General features: G+C 43.7%; 1 pseudogene across 1 annotated transcript in view; it reads left to right on the forward strand.

Moving 5' to 3' along the window:
• LOC149124882 (carboxypeptidase E-like) overlaps positions 1 to 7,690 on the forward strand; it is a 28,458-nt pseudogene extending 20,768 nt beyond the window's left edge. Inside the window, exons 7-9 of the transcript XR_016211627.1 lie at positions 1,490 to 1,589; positions 5,017 to 5,134; positions 6,917 to 7,690. The product of XR_016211627.1 is annotated as a carboxypeptidase E-like (transcript). The remainder of the gene's footprint in view (positions 1 to 1,489; positions 1,590 to 5,016; positions 5,135 to 6,916) is intronic.
• The last annotated feature ends 201 nt before the right edge of the window (positions 7,691 to 7,891 follow it).

The raw sequence follows: 7,891 nt of genomic DNA on the forward strand, positions 1-7,891 counted from the left end.
CTGCCCACAATTGGCATAGTAGAGGGAGATGCTTTCAAAAAATATTTATTCATTTATTTGAAAGGAAGAGCATTGGAGAGAGTGATAGCGAGAGAGCGAGAGGGAGAGAAGGAGAGAGAGAGAGCGAGAGTGAGAGGAATGGCTGCAGCTGCCAGGCCTGGGCAAGGCTGAAGCTGGGAGCCTGAACTCCCTATGACTGGCAGAGGCCCAGGCACTTGGGCCACCCTGTGCTGCCTTTCCAGAGCACTAACAGGCAGCCAGGTCTGAACAGAACAGCGTGGACCTAGAAGAGCACTCCAACACGGGATGCCAGTGCCACAGGCAGCAGCTTAGCCAGCGGCCCCTGATACTTACCTACTTACCAGGGTGTTGATTTGTACACTGTAGTAAGTCCTGTGACTTTACAAATATGAAAAACTTTATTTATTTATTCTAATCCAGAAAGTACTTCCAGGTCTTTAAGGTCTTTCTTTGACTCAGAACAAGATACAAATTTTCAGGAAGCTACTTGTCATTTCCTTTTGGTCATGCTTTGATTTTTTTTTTGCAACTTTTATTTAATAAATATAAGTTTCCAAAGTACAACTTTTGGATTATAGCAGCTTCCCTCCATAACCTCCCTCCCACCTGCAACCATCCCATCTCCCACTGCCTCTCCCATCCCATTCTTCATCATGATTCATTTTCTTCTTCTTCTTCTTCTTCTTTTTTTTTTTTTGACAGGCAGAGTGGACAGTGAGAGAGAGAGAGACAGAGAGAAAGGTCTTCCTTTTTCCTTTGGATCACCCCCAAAATGGCCACTACAGCCGTTGCGCTGCGCTGATCCGAAGCCAGGAGCCAGGTGCTTCCTCCTGGTCTCCCATGCGGGTGCAGGGCCCAAGCACTTGAGCCATCCTCCACTGCCTTCCCGGGCCACAGCAGAGAGCTGGCCTGGAAGAGGAGCAACCAGGACAGAATCTGGTGCCCCAACCGGGACTAGAACCCGGGGTGCTGGTGCTGCAGGTGGAGGATTAGCCAAGTGAGCTGTGGCACTGGCCAAGATTCACTTTCAATTATCTTTATATATAGAAGATCAACTTAGTATATACTAAGTAAAGATTTCAACAGACTGCACCCACACAGATACACAAAGTATAAAGTACCATTTGAGTAGTAGTTTTACTGTTAATTCGCATAGTACAACCCATTAAGGACAGAGATCCTCCATGGGGATTAGGTGCACAGTGACTCCTGTTGTTGATTTAACAATTGACACTCTTATTTATGACATCAATCTTCATCTGAGTCCCTTGTAACTGACTAGTGAGATGGCATTGGTACATGCCACCTTGATGGGATTGCATTGGAATCCCCTGGCATGTTTCTCATGCTTTGATTCTTTAACACTCAGGATCGACAGTATTTCGCTAGAAAATAAGGAATGCTTGGCATGGAACATTTGGAAGGCCACTTATTACAGGAATGTTTTGTTTGTTCTTGACTTTGATAGATACACCGAGGAGTTAAAGGATTTGTCCAAGATCTTCAAGGTAACCCGATTGCCAATGCAACCATCTCCGTGGAAGGAATAGATCACGATGTTACATCTGGTGAGTGCCTGCTCTGACCTGGAGCCCAAGGTACAAAAAAGCCTAATTCTCATTATTGTAATTACAATCTTACACTCCTGGCCTCCTTGTCTCTTTCCACTGTCTCTCCCTTACTTTTGACCTAGGCCCATTGCATTTGTGGGAGCAGGTCAGGCACAGTGAAACGCAGGGTGGCTGCTGTGCCTGGAAGTCGGGGTGCAGCAGGTGGTGCCCTTTCTTCAGCTGTGTCTCCCCAGAGCTGCCCAGGAAAGCAAGGGGAAACAAAGCTGGCGGGAGTTAGCATACTAGTGCCTTTCCTAGTCTCTGCAATAAGCTGTGAAGGGAACTAGAAGGGTAGGGTAGAAGGTAACTGCTGGCGTAGAGTGTGTCTGGAATTTGCGTTCATTTCTTCACTTACTCCGTATCATAAATGCAGAGTTATTCAAGGTGAAACTGGAGGCTGTAGGATTCAAGTGGGATGTTATTTATTTCTTGGTTTAAAGCCCCACTTCCAGTTTCCCAGTTTGGGAAAAATGTTCTATTTTCCTGGCACTTCTCTGCACTCCTGCTATTAAACTCCTGTCAAGTTCATTTTAGGTTAACTGTCATCTGCTGGGATCATTGCGACATTTTTTTAAGTCATAAGGTTTTTATAATTTTTCTAGGTCTTACGCGTAATTAACCTTAATTTCCCAAACTGGTGTATATATCACTATTTCTTAATCTTCACATTCACTGCTTGGATTTGTTTTTTAAATCTATAACATCTGTCCTCTTAAATGCCATTTACTCACACGCCCGGCAGTATTTATCAACACCCCACTGAGGGCAGCATGCCTCCAGAATCTGGGCCAAGATATGGTCCTCTTACCTCTTAGCAGGGGTAGAACTCCGGCTTGGGGCCCTCTGGCTCCAGGACACCTCTTCTATCTGTGAACCATTGGCTGCCATGCAAATATTACTTTCTCTTCACTCCATCATATGAAAAGTTTAGGAAACTCTGACGTAGGGAATCAAAGGGAATGAAATCTGAGGACTGGACTCTTGGATACTCCCGGTTTTCCTGGTTTTGTGTTTTTTTTTTGTTTGTTTGTTTTGTTTTTTTTTTTAGATTGATTTATTTATTTGACAGAGTTACCCAGAGAGAGGAGAGAGAGAGGTCTTCCATCCGATGGTTCACTCCCCAATTGATTGGCCACAATGGCCGGAGCAGCGCCCATCCGAAGTCAGGAGCATGGAGCTTCTCCCAGGTCTCCCATGTGGGTGCAGGGGCCCAAGGACTTAGGCCATCTTCTACTGCTTTCCCAGGCCATAGTAGAGAGCAGGATTGGAAGTGGAGCAGCCGGGTCTCCAACCGGCACCCATATGGGGTGCTGGAGCTTTAGGCCAGGGTGTTAACCTGCTGTGCCACAGTGCCGGCCCCTCCAGCTTTTCAAAGTCAAGGTGATGAGGAAGAAAGAACAAACAATGGCCTCCAAAGCAGAAGGAAAACAATATGCATTGTCCTGGAAGCCTGGGGGTGTTTCATGAAGGAGGGAGTGATAAGGAATGCCAGCAAGAGCAGCCTTGTGAATGCATCGCTGGAGTTAGCCACGTCATTAGGGGCACAAGTACCATGCATTTTATTCCAGGTTCTTGCTTGCCTAGAGATAGGAATTCAAAGCAGAGACATAAACACAGTACACATGTGAGAGATTTATTTAAGGGAGAGGGTGAATATACATTCATGCCAGAGTGTGGGGGACCCTACATGGAGAAATGCCCATCAGGAGTGGGCCAGAGGGTTGCCTATGAGGAGAGACGGGAAGGAGGCCAGAGGGCAACCCATGAACATGGCCAAGGGCAAAAGAAGGGTGTCTCCACATGTATCTGTTTTACGGGGAAGTGTCCTAATAGAATATACAAGCGAGGTGGAGTTTGGTGTGTATGAGGCTTCCTGGGAGTTCCATACCTCCTCCACCTGGAGCTTAACTTCCATGTGCCCATTATGGCATCTCCTCCTTCCTGGTCTCAGATGAGACACTGGAGCTTCATGGGAAAGTGAGCATACTGGATTGACAGGTAAGGGAGAGGAGTTACAATGCCTATGTGGAAATATTCTGGCTCAACTCTTCCTGACACCCTGCCCAGTTGCCCTATACCGGTGTGGATAGCTGTGACAAGATCTGTTTCCTGTGGAGTGCATAAGCAGAACCTGATTGGAGAAGTCCAGGAGAGAGTAGGAGGAGAATCATCAGTAACAGAGAACGCGGACAGATCTTTCCAGAACTTTGGTTATCAACAAGATACAGGAGGCACTGTCTGAAAGGAGATGTGGGGGTCTAGAGACAGACGGGAAGATGTGGTGATGGGGGCTTCACCTGCCCTGGTTCGATCTGTTTTCACCGTGAGATAAGATGGGAAGTATGCCCTGAGAGAGCGGGTGAGGAGGATGTGTGGCCCGACTCAGGAGAAGGAGGAAGTGTGGCTTGTCCTGGAGGACCTCCTGCAGAGAGTGTAGCTCCTACCACAGCCTCAGCACCACCCTGCAGAGGCAGAAGGCCCCTGTCTCGGGCTCACCCAGAGCCAGTGCAGCGGATTGTGCATTTTGTCAGGTTTTCCAGGAGGCTGGTATCCACCTAAGTTTGAGAAGCCTTGATGTAGGAAAACAGGAGATTGGAAGAACTCAGGAGACCCACCTGCTCTGAAATCTTTAGAAATCAGAATTTCTAACTAGATTCTCGGGAGTTGTGGGGATGCCGCCCTTGGGCTGCACTCTGCAAACCCCTGACCTGGACCTGCACCATCAGGTCTTCACCTAGCATGAATCAAAACGTGCTGCCAGGTGCTCTGACCTCCCCGCTCAGGACTTGATAGATGTCTTTTTTTTTTTTTTTTTAAGATTTATTTATTTGAGAGGCAGAGTTATAGAGAGTGAGAGAGAGAGAGAGAGGGAGGGGTCGGGTCTTCCATCTGCTGATTTACCAGCTAGGCTGATCCGAAGATAGGAGCTTCTTCCAGGTCTCCTTCGTGGGTGCAGGGCCCAAGCACTTGGGCCATCTTCCACTGCTTTCCCAGGCCACAGCAGAGCTGGATCGGAAGTGGAGCAGCCGGGACTAGAACTGGTGCCCACATGGGATGCTGGCACTGCAGCCTGATGCTTACCTACTGCACCATAGTGTCAGCCCCACTGTAGACGTCTTTTTACCTGTATTTCTCCTGGTGTGATCAGAAGAGCCATGCTCTTAGATGTCTGCTAGATAACAGTAATGTCTGTAAAGCAACTGTAAGAAATGAGCATATTGGGAGAGCGTCTTTCCCTTTTCAAGAGAACTTCTTCAAATTCCCTGTATATTTATTTTAAAAATAGGGATTGGAGTCTAACCAAGCAATGGTAGGTATTTCTTAGATGGCATAACTATGCGATCCACATGTGTGCCTTGTGATTTGATATTTTGTTTTCCTACAGCAAAAGATGGTGATTACTGGAGATTGCTTGTACCTGGAAACTATAAACTTATGGCCTCAGCTCCTAGCTATCTGGCAATAACGAAAAGGTAGCAGTTCCTTATAGCCCTGCTGTTGGGGTGAGTAAACTTAAGAACTTAGCATGGCAATAATAGCGAACCTAGTAAAAACTAAAAACTAACCATTGCCAGGCATATTTGAGTGACTTACATTTAATATTCATAATAAACCTATGAGGTGGGTAGTATTAGCCCCATTTAATAGATGAGAACACTGAAGCCTAACAATATTAGATGATCTGCCCCAAATCTCATTGAATGATTTACCACCAGTGTTACCATTTCTCAGTTTCTTAAAGATACATGAAAAATTACAATTTTATTTGCTAACCTGAATTTCAGTCTACATGGAATTTTGTTCCTTTCTGTCTTTATTTCCGGTGCATAGCACAATGCTTCACTCACCAAATATTTTTAAAAAAATGATGCCAACTAGATGATTTGGGGCTTTAACTAAACATTTGTTAAGCATACACCATGAGCAAGGCCCCTATGCTAAGTACTATTGAAACGTATATTTTATTCAAGCAGATACCATTAATTTTGCTAGAAAGGAGATGGTGATGAGACCACAGTATTTCCAATTTAAAGGCTTACCTGAAATAACTGTATTGTGTTTTATTTGTGCACCCAAAGTTTGGAGTATAAAAGTTTGTTTTCGGCAAACAAAATATATCGAGTGTTTAACTTATGCTTTGGTTTTGGTTGTGTGTGCGTGTGTATTAGGTTGTGTATACATTAAAATAAGGAGGCAAATTTTCAAAAAGTGCAAAAAATAGCCCCAGGAACAGTCTGTAAAGGTTCAACCATTTTGATCCTTAACTTTTCTGGCTGTCTTGGTTCCGGGATGTGTAATCACATTCCAAAATAACCAGGGGTGCAGGTGGCCACATTCAGAACTCTTGGTTTCATGTGGAGTGGGGCCTGAGGGTTGGGGCTGAGTGCTGCGGATTTTGAATAGGCTCTGTGCAGGAGGCCGCCTAGACCTGACGAAGCTCCCACATGACAAGGGCAGTGGTTTGGAGATATGTGTTTTCATTCAGTTTTTCAACAAACTCAAGATTTTGGAAGGTAGAATTTGATGGCTGGGGACAACAGCACATAGAACTGTATTCTCCCATATGTCTCCATCTAGTAAGAGAAAGTCCAAGCTGGCAGGAAAAGCTCATTCAATAGATAAAGGCAGAATATTAACTCCAAGTGACACCTTTTTATGAGGGGAAGAGACTGGGGCAGGAGATTTTCTTGAACTATACCTGCCTTTGTTTTTTTTTTTTGTTTTTGTTTTTTTTTTTTTTTGATAGGCAGAGTGGACAGTGAGAGAGAGAGACAGAGAGAAAGGTCTTCCTTTTTGCCATTGGTTTACCCTCCAATGGCCACGATGGCCAGCGCACCGCGCTGATCTGATGGCAGGAGCCAGTTGCTTCTCCTGGTCTCCCCTGTGGGTGCAGGGCCCAAGGACTTGGGCCATCCTCCACTGCACTCCCTGGCCACAGCAGAGAGCTGGCCTGGAAGAGGGGCAACCAGGACAGAATCTGGCGTCCCAACCGGGACTAGAACTTGGTGTGCCAGCGCCACAGGTGGAGGATTAGCCTAGTGAGCCACAGCACCAGCCCTAAATCTGCCTTTAAAGTGATAAGAGCAAAGCACATTTCAAACATAATGACTTTTGATTTTTCTCCCTGAGAATATCTCTTGTTTATTACAAGAGATTTTTTTGAGGATCTACTTTAATTTAGGTGACTGAGTTGAGATTGTTATTTAAGCACTGAAACTGTTCATTTTTATGTCTATTTTTAAAAGCAATTTGATAAAAATAAGTTCTTGATTTTTCTCCCTTAGGTTGATTTTGAACTGGAGTCATTTTCAGAAAGGAAAGAAGAGGAGAAGCAAGAGTTGATGGAATGGTGGAAAATGATGTCAGAAACTTAAAATTTTTAGAAAGGCTTCTAATTAGCTGCTTTTAATCTGTCTGTATAATGTAGTATGATGTAATGTGGACATTTTATTTTAGGTTTTGTGCAGTTATTTAATATTGATTTTTGATCATTTAAATATTAAGCAAAATACATAAATAGACTTTTAGGCAAAAATATAAGAACTTTATTTCACTCTCTTATAGCATTTGTTTTCCTACATCTGCAGAAAGGACTGTAGAAAAGATTTATGTCATCTAGTCATCTTAGACAAACACAGTATTCCAGGTGTTATTTACAATACAGGACTTTTTGAGTAATTTTAGCTTTTAAAAATTAGTAGACTTATTTTAATGTATCTGGTGAGCCTGTCACATAATGAATGCCATTGAAAAGATCAATGGACGTTGCTTGGAGTTGTGAACACCCTATCGCAAGACTTCAGTAGCTCAACAGAAATTATTATTTGTCTATTGTGCTGACTAGCTACATAAGCATGACCTTGTTAATGCATTTTTGATGGAAAAATACATACATGTTTACCAAGAGATTTTATGAAAGGAATAGAGACCGACTTCTTGCTTGTACACATAGGGGCACTATTATATCATTCAGCCTGTTAACACTACGTAAGAATTTAGCATTTTCTTTTGGTTGTAGATTGACTCAAAATTGCATTCTGAATGAATAAAGGTTACAAAAAATCTTCCTGGTGTGTATTTTGATTCTTCATTGTTTTTGGTTTAGAGCTGAGTTCTTATAATGAAAAAAATATATTCCCTTAATAGTGACTTCTTATTTGCTCATCTGCATTTTAAAATGTGTGGACTTCTATATGCCAAGCAAGGTGTTGGCATTGTGTATATTATTATGCTGGACAAAAGGTTCTGATTCCATGGAT

Source organism: Oryctolagus cuniculus, chromosome 8 (genome assembly GCF_051225735.1).
Source record: "Oryctolagus cuniculus isolate XC-2025 breed Fujian yellow rabbit chromosome 8, ASM5122573v1, whole genome shotgun sequence".
Classification (NCBI taxonomy): domain Eukaryota; kingdom Metazoa; phylum Chordata; class Mammalia; order Lagomorpha; family Leporidae; genus Oryctolagus; species Oryctolagus cuniculus.